Source organism: Lissotriton vulgaris, chromosome 1_1 (assembly GCF_964263255.1).
Source record: "Lissotriton vulgaris chromosome 1_1, aLisVul1.2, whole genome shotgun sequence".
NCBI lineage: Eukaryota > Metazoa > Chordata > Amphibia > Caudata > Salamandridae > Lissotriton > Lissotriton vulgaris.
In genome coordinates, this window is record NC_141685.1 from 1,069,935,328 (window position 1) to 1,069,947,986 (window position 12,659).

Genomic DNA, 12,659 nt, shown 5'->3' on the forward strand with positions numbered 1-12,659 from the left:
AATGCCCAAGCTGGCCATGGCCTCCTTGTAAGCCCTAGAGCTAGAAGCAGGACCCTGGTCAGAATGTAGCGTGCCGATTGCGTATGTGCCGATAAAGACTCGCAAATCTTTTAGAACAGTTCTGGCGTCAGCTGAGCGCTGAGGCCACATTCAAATAAATATCGTCTTAATATTTGTGGGACTGCATCAGTCCATTCGGACGTCTGCATGAAGATAGCCTTATGCTGTCTAACAGTGGTGTCTGTACTGGGCTGGCAACGCTGTAGTCAGGAATCTGGTGGTGTTCAAAGCTCTGGTATTTGTAAAAGTCATCGCAATTAATTCCGAATTCGTATACGTGAGCTTTCATCCCAGGCCACCAGTACATCTCTTCTAATTCTAATAGAGATTTAGAGATCCCTTGATGTATCAGACCTTCTCCCATATGTGCTTCGAAAATGAGAGCACCTCTCCGGTTCCTGTTTGGAATTACCCTATCCCCCACTCCAGGGATTTGAGCAAAAGAAACAGAGTTTGCATCAATTATGTATGTATACTCGAGTGGATAATTTAGAGGTAACGCAGCTCCGCCTCCTTTGCTCGTGGAATTGACAGTGAGCATGGTTTCACCGTCTATTGTTTTTTCGAACGATTGATTGTAGCTACGTGAGCCGTTTGCACAGCTGCCTTTTCGGCTTCATCAGCCAATGAATTCCCTTCAACGTGAACGCCATCACGCTGATGACTCAGTGTATGGATCATGTGAGTCTTTTGTAGTTCTTTCTGTAAAAGAACAACTTGTTCCCAAAGCATTTTATGCTTGATTGTGCCTCCTTTTGTGTCTTTAAAACCATTTTGAACCCAGGTCTGCAAATATTCCTTGTATGACTGGACGCAGTAATATGAATCGCACGTCTCTGAATGTGGGGAATTTGTGATTAGTATTTTTCAACGCCATCTTGAATGTTTGGAGTTCAGCTCGATGAGCTGTACAGTCTCCGAGAGATTGAGTTTTTGTGACCATGGGTCTGAATTTACCATCGTGCACGCAGCACTGTAAGCTTGTTTGACCTCAATCGCGGGCTGTGCTGATCCGTCTGTATATATTATACAGCTGTAATGTTCTAGAGGTTGAATTTCAGTAAGCAGAGGACATTCTTGTTTGTATTGGAGAAATTCTTGTGTTTTCAAGTAAGGGTCAAAAAAGTATTCAACGTCTGTTGCAGCAAGAGAATTAACCCATTGTATCCATCTCGGATTTAGAGCTTTTGCATTTGGAATGCTTGCCTTTGTCACTGCCTCTAAGGCAGGTACAGGTGTAACAACTTTAATGCGTTTACCCTGTGCTAGGGCTCTCTCCTTTGCTACAGCAGTCTGAACCGCTGTCAGAATTTATTTCTGTTGAAGGGAATTTCATTTTAGCTTGTGTGTATAAGTGTGATTTGTAAGCTATTGGTACCTTTTCACCTTCGTTAAAGGTTAGGTATGTGAATCCGCATTTCCCTGGAATGATTCGGATAACAAGGTTGCATATATTGTCGCGTTTTTGTAAGTGTGTTGTTGCCGACATGTCTGTTTGTACTGAACGCAAAATTTCTGTGTGTTTTTGAGTCCAATTAGTTGTTTTGAAATCAGGTTTGATTAGTTCGTAGAGAGGTTTAACCCTTTCTGCGTAATTCAGAATGTAAGTTCTTTCAAAGTTAGGAATCCTAGAATTGACTGTAAGTTTTTCTGCGTTTTTGGTGGTTGGAGCAGCGCACATTTTCTAAAACGTTGGCTGCTAGGCATTTGCCTTCACTTGAAAGTTCGAATCCCAAGAATAGGACGTTGAGGTGGGCAATTCTTTATTTTTTAAAGTTGAATTTATACCCTTCAGAGGCGAATCCAAGTATTATGGTGTTCACCCTGTTCAAGTGCCTGTCCAAATCATCATCTGTAAGATAGATGTCATCGACATAAGATAATGCCTCATCATCATACGTTTGTAGTAACTCTGTTACTCTGGCTGAAAATAATCCTGGACTATTCTTGAATCCTTGGGGGAGACGGCAAAATTGGAGCTGTGTCCCCATTATTGAGAAAGCGGTCAAATACCTGCTTTCTGGTGCGATATTTTGACAGAAGAAACCGTTTGAAATGTCTAATGTTGTTTTGTATTTTTTGCGAACAATGTTATTCATCAGTGCTGCACTGTATGAATTTTGTACTGCAAAAGTTTTGCAACAAGAGTTTAAATGTCTGCAGTCCAAAACTAGACGATACGTTTCGTCTGGTTTGGAGACAGGAAACAAAGGATTGTTTAAGGACGAAGTGCATGTTTCAATCACCCCTTGATATTCAAGTTGATCTAAGAGCTCCCTGACTTGTTTTTTAGCTTCCTGCTTAACTGGATACTGCCTCTGAGCAGTTGGTTGATTTTTTAACTGAATTTTATGGTGAGGAGAATCCTCATCCCATCCCACATGATTTTTATATAATGCTGGAGTCTTGGCAACAGCCCATTTTCTGGCATAAGTGTATTTTTTTATGAATAAGAATATTATTAAAGAAGGCTTTCATAATGATCTCTTCGCCATGTGGGCACTCCCTGACAAATTCAGGTGGCTAGCCTTTTTCAGCTAGAAGGATGTCATAACCTTTAGATAATTTGTCCCAAAAGAGTGTTTTTATCTTCCTAGTTATAGCCCCCTCTATTCGGAGTGTTACTTCGTATAACGTATGGGGTACACTAAACCTGGTGTCTGCAGTTTCAACCTGAATGTACTCATTCAGGTCCACTGTCTCCAGATGATCTTTCAGGATCCTGCGAGCTATGGTGACCTCTGCTGCGTTGTCCCGCATTGTCTGGGCCCACTCCCCGTTCTTGAGTTGTGTCCTCAAGATCCTCGGCATGTCTGATTTTAATACTTGCTACCTTCTTTTTTGAGAATTGAGTTTTCTTATTTTTTGCAATGTGTTGATCGTCGTTGGACTTCACGCGTCCCTCCTGGTGTTCTGATCGTCCTCTTCTTTCGGATTTCTGCGAGGAAGTCTGAAATGTACAAGAGGATCGTGGATCAGTATCTTGATACCTATCAGGTTTTCTTAAATTATCCCTATTTCTAAGGTTATACCTCTTTTCAGAGAGCTCCTTTTGAGAAGATCTACCTCTGGATTGGGAACGCTTCTCTTTAGGTAGTGACTGTCTACTATTTTCCCATTTCTTTTTAGGAGTAGTTAGATTGTTTTTGATAAAAACTTTTTCAGGATTTTCCGTTAGTTCAGGCTTTACAGGTTCCCCTCCCAAACTATCTCCTATCCTACCCCATCAACTATTCATCAAAGGGGCGATAGAACCTGTACCTCAGTCTCAAAGGGGACAGGGATTCTATTCCAGGTTTTTCCTAGTTCGCCACTGATGCTGCTTCACCTTTAATGTTAGCTAATAAAATAGCTGAGACCTGTTTGAAATCTTTCAGTAATTTCATACCAACATTCAAGGCTGGTTCTGGACCGTATTTATTTTGAATCTGTCTCAGAACGTCTGGTATCACCGCCATAGACAGGACACCATGTGTTTTGTGTGTAGATTGTGTAGGTTGAAGCAACGACTGTACCCCAAGTGTCACAGTCCTCCATGTGTGGTGTAATCCCCATTGGTAAACAGATTGTTAGAATCCTGTGTTTTTTATGAGGTGTACTATCGGGAAATACTGCCTCTATTTGAGTAATTTTCTGGGCTAACCAGAATGGAATTTGTTCCCTTTTTGCGGGCAACTTACCGATCACTGACTGTATAGTCTGTGGTGTGATTTTGTTTGTGTTCCTCTGATGAGGGGTGTGCTGTGGAATTCTTATAGCAGGTTGGACTGTTAAATTCCGCATGACATATTGTACCAATTGTCTATGTATTTTAATCAATTGTTTTACCTGAGCTAACAGTTCTACATCTGACATTCTTTCAATGTTAGGATGTGGTGTATAGCTGGCTAGTACCGGCCATGTAGCTGCTGGTCTACCTAGTGGACCGAGCCTGGTAATGTGATTTTGATGTTGTAGGGTGCCTTTAAACCAGAGCTGATGCTCTTGGTAAGTTAGTGAAATTTCAACGTCCTCTATCTTATAGAAGTGAAACACATGTGTTGTTGATTTGCCTATGGAAAGACAATCCATGAACAGAATACCTCTGTCTGATGATATTCATGTGCCTCTATGACGAATAAAACCGTACCACCTCTCGTTGATAGGCCATTTTCTATAAGCTTTATAGATATGGCTTTTCGTACGTTTTCCGGGATGATTATGGCATCCGCGTCGTCTTCATTAAACCCTGTAACGTCTAAACCTGGTTGGGCTGCTGCAGCTCTACCGGTTGCGTTGTTGTCGTTATTCGACATTGTTTAATGAAAGTTGCAGAGCAAGTTTCAAGGAAACAAAGATAAGGTGACACCACTGAGTTTGAAGAGAACACCAAGTGTGTACTTACTTCATTCAATGTCCGCTTCCCGGTGCATACTCACATCCTCAAATGGACTTCAATTCCAATAATGCCCCAACTTGAACTAGCGAAAATCACACAGTCTTGGGTTTAGATATTGAAACCAGTAAACATGTATATTTAATGATGCCGAGACCAGCAGCAATCAATGTGGTAAAACGAGCAGTCAGAGTCTCGTAACAAAAGATGTGATGAACGAAAAAGCCTCAATGTCTTTGTTTGTATGTAGCACTGAATTTAGTAAAATGAGCATGAACATGAGTTCGGAGGAGACCAATGAATAAAAATTGCTAGTGCCAAGACATCCTCACCATATGCGCCTTGGCGTCCACGGTGCCCCGTCACCAGAGGGCACCAGACTCCTGAGCAAGGCATTTCTAAAGAGGAGAAACATTAACCCTGGGCTGGCAGTCTGGAAAACCGCCCGCTACAAGATTGTTGTGTCCCATCTGCTGTCATCCTTAGTCCTCTTCCTGGTACAGTCTCTGGGGGCTCCACCATTAGCATTCCCATGCTCCTCCAACAACAAGCGGTCAAAAGTAGAGCCACAAGCGACTGGTGTTACGTGATCAGCGTTGAACTTCAAAAATGCTGTAATCTGAGGAATACTCCATCCTATTCCAACAGAGATATATATATATATATATATATATATATATATATATATATATATATATATATATATATATATATATATATATATATATATATATATATTTTTGACATCTATATTCTTTACATTGATATTTTTGATTCAATATTTTTGTACTTACCTGTGTAGGCATGGGAGTCGATGTTTTTGTAGTCTATATTTTTTTGCCAATATTTTTAACATCGATATTCTATCAGTGAACCCAAGGGCAAAGGACAGTCTAATTCACCTGGCCCCCTCCACTGGGGCTGCCGTAGTAGAGAAACAACGTATTGGAGAGGCACTTGCTAAACATCTATCAAAGAATTCAACAGAAACAGAGTTTTAGGAAAAGAGTGGAAGAACAAGAGATGTTGGAAGAAGTTCAGTGAACTAAAACAATTTAAAAGCTAAAAGCCCTAATGGCTTACCTTTTGAAATTTGGGAAAACATTGTCGCTGAGGGATTGTTCATAGCTGTATATCAAAAAGCATTGGCCACTGGTCAGTTACCAAGATGATGTCAACAAAACCATGTGCTGTAAACCAAGCAAGAAATCACATCTGAGTTCCTCATGCCGACCTGTCTCGCAGTTTACTGCAGATAGTAAAACCCTATCTATATCTAGTGTTTTTTTTAAAAAGAGTACCCAGTAACCTGATCAACTATAATTTTTATTGAATTGTTATTTGATTAAAAACATTCATGCTTTCTTGCCATGCATTGATAAATCACTTATGCCATTGTGTCCTTTAATGGCTACCCTAGTTAATGCTGAAAAACCTTTGACTTAGTAAGATGAAACTATTTATGGGTTGTTCTCCACTATCCTGGAGTTTCCTCAAAATTAGAACCATACAAGCATGGTATAGTAAACGCAAAGCATGTGTAATTATTAGTATTCAATTTTTCTTTTTTTATATCAAGCATAAGTCCCGCCAGAAATGCTCATTTTCACCCCTGTTATTCTCAGTTTTCATAGAGCCCCTTACTGTTAGCCTGTAAGTCAGTCCCATCATATGTCTTGTGCTATTAAAACCTTCCCTGCCAGCCTTTTCATTACGGGGCTCCGCCATAAAAAGGTTGGGTCTCCAGAACTCAAAATATGCTGAGCGGGACTGCACTAGTCCCTGCTCAGCATAATGCGTTGTGGCGCTCCTGTGTCAACCGCTGATGCAATTTTCAAAGTTGCAGGCGGCAAAACAGTGGACCGCCACTCCTGGGCCACTACGAGACTGGCGTTCTTGTGACCGCCAGACTCGTAATCAGGCCCTTAGGTCCAAAGCCGAACTGCTTCAATATCTTCCATGTATCTTCCATGTATACAACCAATAAGCTTTGTTGAATGCATTAGCGGAATAAATCATGTAAACTGCAAGAGTTATCTTACATATAGCTCCTAACTCATTTCATCAGTCTAACTCAGTGTGTAAGTTTTCCCACCTGCCATCCGGGGATAAACCATTTTTGAGCTATATTTATAAGGACACAGACGTGCCCACGCAACCTTGAAGCTAAGGTGCTTCAGAAAACCTGTGCATCACAATTCAACAGAGAGATTAGCCTATAAGTCTTGCATTTCATACAACATTTATCTGTATCTGGCTCCAATATCTATGAAACAGTGACATTTTGATAGGTATCAGGTGTCTTTTTCCCATTTGTTACAATATTAAACACATCAGGCCAAAGATGTAGAATTTAATCAATACATATTTTATATATTCTGTTGGTAGGCCAACAGGACCCCTGACCTTGCCTCTCTTAAGTCCATCTATAGCACTTTTTAGGTCTCACCCACAGGCAGCTTTTTGCTGTCTATGTTGAAAAAACTATTGTGTACAGGTTAAAGCCTACATTGCATTGGGCTTTGGACCAGTCAATTGCTTACCATTGGCTGTCCTTCTTGTCACTGTTACAATGTGCTTGTTATTCAATGGTTTTCTTTCCCCCTTCTTGTGTTTGTACCTCCCCTTGACTTGCATCCTTCCTCTGCTCACTTTCAGGTAACTACTATTTCCTTTTTACTTTCTTCACCCATGAGATTGCATATGCTTTCTTTTTTTTTAATTATTTCGCAATCATATGACGGTAACATGGTTGATTTGCAATACATGCACAGTGAGCCTCAATAGTTATAACAACTCCTTTACATTGTCTAAACTCACATGTACTGCGCTTTTATGGCCAGTGAAATCAGCCTACGTGTTCTACCCTCTCCTTCCCCCTGCCCTGAATTCCCTCCCGCAATCTCTAAGTATATCCTTTCTTGATCTCCTATTTTTGCTGCTTCCCCTTCAAATAGATGCCCTGTGCTCCTTGTTGCTTTCTCCTACCCCTATGTGTAGCTCATCCACGGCTTCCCCTTTCCTCATGCATTTATTTGCTTTTTAAAAATGTATTTTATTCTCAAGTGCCTCATTGCTCCAGCGCCCACCTCCCCTGGGATCCACCTGTGTTTACTTCCCCCATGTGCTCCTTCTTAGCTCAGATCACATACTTCCCCATCATTCTTTCTAAAAAATAAATATTTTTATTTGTTTTAGAATGCCCGGTAGTTGACATTTGCTGCCTGGTCACTTCTGTTTTTAGAATGTGCTTTTTTGTAAGTGTAAATCACTTTTTTTTTAATTTACTGCTTCAAGATTGCCATCAACCATCTCTGAATGGTAAATAAAAAAAAATTACAAATTGAAAGCTGCGTCGTGCTGTATGTGTGTGCATGATTGGTGCTGTATATGCATGAATACATCATCCCAGTGACCCATTGCAGCTCAATGATTCATATGTGTGCATCTGTGGTGACACTTGCATGAGAATGAGTTGGGAGACATTGTTTACAATGAATGCGCTACAGCGCATTCTATCACAACCCAAGTAGTTACAAATGACTTTCCATAGGGGGCAGAAGGTGTTTGATTTAAAATCCAACACCTTCCCTATTGTTGCACAGACTGGAGTTGGAATAGTAAATTCTACTGTTCCAACATCCAGCGCCCCCTACAGCAAGTCATTGTAATGACTTGCGTTGTAATGGTTTGCGATGTAACAACGCGGTCGTTGTAACAACCGTGTTATAATTGAATGCGTTGTAGCAAATTCGTTGTAACATGACATATTCTATGAATCAATCAATAAATTTTCTTTTTCTTTATTTTTACACTGCACCAGCAAAAATCTTTTTTGTTGCCGATGCTACCATAAGCAATCATGTAGCCAATTCGTCGAAAAGGTGAGACCTATTCTCAATGCCAATGCTTGTTCTTACTAATATGATTATTGGAATTTTAAGTCCGCTTTGTGATCTGAGGTGAGTCTAGGTAGACCAAGTGGTTTTATCTTCTTCTTAATCTGGCCATCACCTGTCTTCTTTATAAACCTGTTTGAAATATTCCAGAATTTTTTAAGGTCTCCTATATGGATAAAAGATCTATATTTGATTTTTATCCAAGCTATAAAGCTTGCTGTAATCGAAATGCTGAAGCTTCCTGACCTCCCACTTCCTTCTACACATCTCATCTATCTTTCTGGTAAATTCAGCGTGCGTCTTTTCCAACTTTGATGTCTTATATTATCTAAGTACAACACCTACTGAGGAGTCCATCAACTTAGTTTCCAAATTTGTTAGCCCTGATTCTAGAATTTTCATGCACTTGTTGACTGCAAGATCCTTCTGAGTCTGCAATTGCCTTAGATCAATATTTCATGCTTCCCTGTGAAATATAGATTTCAACATTATAAATAAGAGCCCAAAGCCAATCGGCAGAGGTTTACCATTGTCAGGGCTACTAGGACTACGTGGCATGGACAACCATGTTATTCAACAAGATTTCTAAATGATGTGACAAAAATCGTCAATTATGCACCACATTCTTTGGCAGTATTATTTTCACCTATTTGATTTAGAAACCAAAGATTTTTGTGAAATCTGCGTATTGTTCAAATGTGATAGATCCATTAATATGTAGTACACTCTGCAATCTTAGAATAGCATACGTTCACTATTCTTCACTCTTTGGTCGCTGTTTTACCCACACTTTTTTCTTGATAGGTCAACCAAAATATTCGAATCCCAATCGATGTCTATCGGTAGATGCACTTCAAATGTTCTTTTTTTTTCATGTTTGCTACAAAATAAATATATAATAGAAAAAAATACACAAAGAGAAACAATTTTAATATGGACCTATATTCCGATTCCTGGGTTCAGGTGACATTTGCAAATCACTTGTTACCTCTTCTAATTAATCTACCTAACTCCCCTGTGTAACCACCAAACCTTCCACGCACAAATTGTAACAGCAGTATGCCTGTGTCCATGCAGAATTAATGAATGTATGATCTTTATTAATAGTTAAACATTATCAAATCTATTAAACAGTAAACAGCAATTAAAACCAAATGACATTCAGTATTAAAAGACTCTGACTTTTACATTAGGTCATGATTACTCCTTAAAATGTGCCCTGCAAATGGTCCAAATTTGTGATTATTATCTTCATCAGTTTCACAAATCTGCTCAGTAAGCATCCGTTGTGGCAGTTCAAGTATATAGAGATTGTGTGTCTGGACAAGTTTTTTTTATACTGAATATCGGACAACAGCAAATTACTTGGGCAAGACTTTCAAGTCTGTAGCTGCAGATGCACTACTTAGGGTCTTCCCTCTTGTATCAGCTACTAGTCACCAACATTTATTTCTATATATCGCTAAGCAACACCACACCAATTGTGAACTCATCAGGAGAAATTGAGAATCTAGTAGAAACCTTTGGCAAAGCACAATAATTATGGCTGTTGATTTCAGTGCAAATCTATTTTACAATCCGTTATCGCCTGATAATTCTTTAGATTACTTTTACTCCATTCCACAGCCTTTAGTCATCCAAAAATTAAACCAATCGGGCTCGTTAATAGAATGTCCTTTATCGTTTTCTGAATGGAAGGATGGACAGTGATCGACCTGCTCAATTCGCTTATCAAGGATCGCACTCTAACTCTACCATTGACTGCACCTTTATTCATGCTAGGGATTTTATGCCATGATTTTTAAATAATCAGTAAGTGTTTGAGTGACAATCATAAGCAGCATCTTCGTCTTAAATTACTCTAGCTACAGTTTAACACCTCTAAAATCCTTAATACAGCAAAAAACTCAATAAGAAAATCATTTAGAGTTGTATTAAATCATAAAATTAACAGGCTATGTAATGAAGATTTTATGCGAGACTGCAAGAAAAATGGAAACAATGAAATCTTGGGAAGTTCTATTGGCAAATACATGTAACTTTTTCTTTACAACGAACACCACAAGGGGTAGATCACGCAATTGTAATTATACCAGTAACAAACAGGACATTTTAATTAATCTGGGGAAAAGGAATTATAGAAAAAACGAAGACCATTTAAAACTAGCTTTTGCAATGCAATAGGTCTCGCATTTGTGAGAGTTAGGGCTGTTGGCGTTGTAAATGATAATGCTTTTACTTGTGTGTTTTGTTTTGTAGTTTAGTGGATGTATGTGGTGTGGACTGGAGCTGAATTATGCAGGTTGTATTGGAATTGTTAGTTGTATATTTGTGTGTTGTCTAGTGTATTGTATAGTGGAATTGTATGCCATGGGGAATAGAAAGTGGGGAGAGCTGCAGAGAATAGACAGAAAGAAAGAATGAGAGGGATAGGTAGTTTGTGTAGGAAGCAGTTATTGAACTTGAGACAGAGGAGCAGAAATATGTATGAGAAAGATAGAAAGAAGGTGAGAGCAGGCCATTGACGCATAAAGAGTGAAGTTTTGTGTACACAGAAGACACCCTAAGAAGAGGAGGAAAGGGTAGGTTGAGGGACAGAAACTTGGAAAAGTTATGGTATAGAAACTTTGCTTGAAAGGCTGAGTCAACCACATGCGAGAGGCAGAAGTAGTGCATGAGAGAGCGAGAGGGATGGGTGAGAAAGAGTTCGAGAGATAGAGGGACAAGTGGAAGGGGCACCCGGGGGAGGCGAGAGGTGGCCTAGCGCACAGCGTGAGGAGGTATGGGGAGGTAGCATGTGTGCGTAGGCTGTATAGAGAGGAGCAGGCCCGGTTCTAGAGGGTGGGATGGGTGGGCCAGGCCCACCCAAACACGAGCCTGGCCCACCCAAACATGAGACTTGGCCCTCACAGTGAACCTGCCACTGACGTACAACAACAATAACAAGCATTTGCAATGCAATAGGTCTCGTATTAGGAAAGTTTGAGCTATTGGTATTGTAAATGGCAATTTTTTAATTTAGGTTTTGTTTTTGAAAATAGCGAAATTAATAGCTTTGTCATTTACCATGCCAATAGTTATAACTTTCGCAAATGTGACACCTATAGCATTTGTAATGCAATATGTGTTGTATTTACGTGTCTTACATGTATTGATATTACAAATAACAATGGTTTTAATTTTTTTAAATAATTAATACTTAAATAAAAGTTATTGTAATTTATAATGGCAATAACTTAAACTTTTGTAAATAACATTTGTGAAGATTATGTTCAGTGTATTTTATTGTGACGAAAATCCAAGAACATATGTCAAATATTAACATCTTTTTGTTACATTTGTAATAAAGCTTGAAACATTGAGATAACATATTTGAACCAGTTGTTGTTGAATGGTTGCACAGATTGATGCTGTGGTAGAGCTTAGTGATGTTGTGGTGCCACTGAGTGATGCTGTGGTGGTGCTGAGTGATGCTGTATGCTATGCTATGTTTTGTTTTGCTATCCTATGTTTTGTTTTGTTATGCTATGCTATGCTGTTTTGTTATGCTATGCTATGTTTTGTTATGCTATGCTATGTTTTGCTATGCTATGCTATGTTATGCTATGCTATGTTTTGTTATGCTATGCTATGCTTTGTTATGCTATGCTATGTTTTGTTATGCTATGTTTTGCTATCCTATGCTTTGAATTGTTATGCTATGCTATGCTGTGTTTTGTTAGGCTATGCTATGTTTTGCTATGCTATGCTATGTTTTGTTGTCTTTTTCTATGCTATGCTTTGTTTTGCTATGCTATGTTTTCTTGTGTTTGGTATGCAATGTTTTGCTATGCTATTATATGTTTTGTTGTGTTTTGTTAAGCTATGCTATGTTTTGTTGTGTTTTGCTATGTTTTGTTATGCTATGTGTTGTTGTGTTTTGTTATGCTATGTTTTGTTATGTAATGCTATGTTTTGTTTTGTTATGCTATGCTTTGTTTTGTTATGCTATGCTTAGTTTTGTTATGCTATGCTTAGTTTTGCTATCCTATGCTTTGTTTTGTTATGCTATGCTATGTTTTGTTATGCTATGCTATGTTTTGTTGTGTTTTGTTATGCTATGCTATGTTTTGTTATGCTTTGCTAAGCTTTGTTTTGTTATGCTATGCTATGTTGTGTTTTGTTATGCTATGCTATGTTTTGTTGTGTTTTGTTATGCAATGCTATGTTTTGCTATGCTTTGCAATGCTATGTTTTATGTATGCTACATTTTGTTGTGTTTTGTTATGCTATGCTATGTTTTGTTGTTTTTTGTTATGCTATGCTATGTTTTGTTGTGTTTTGTT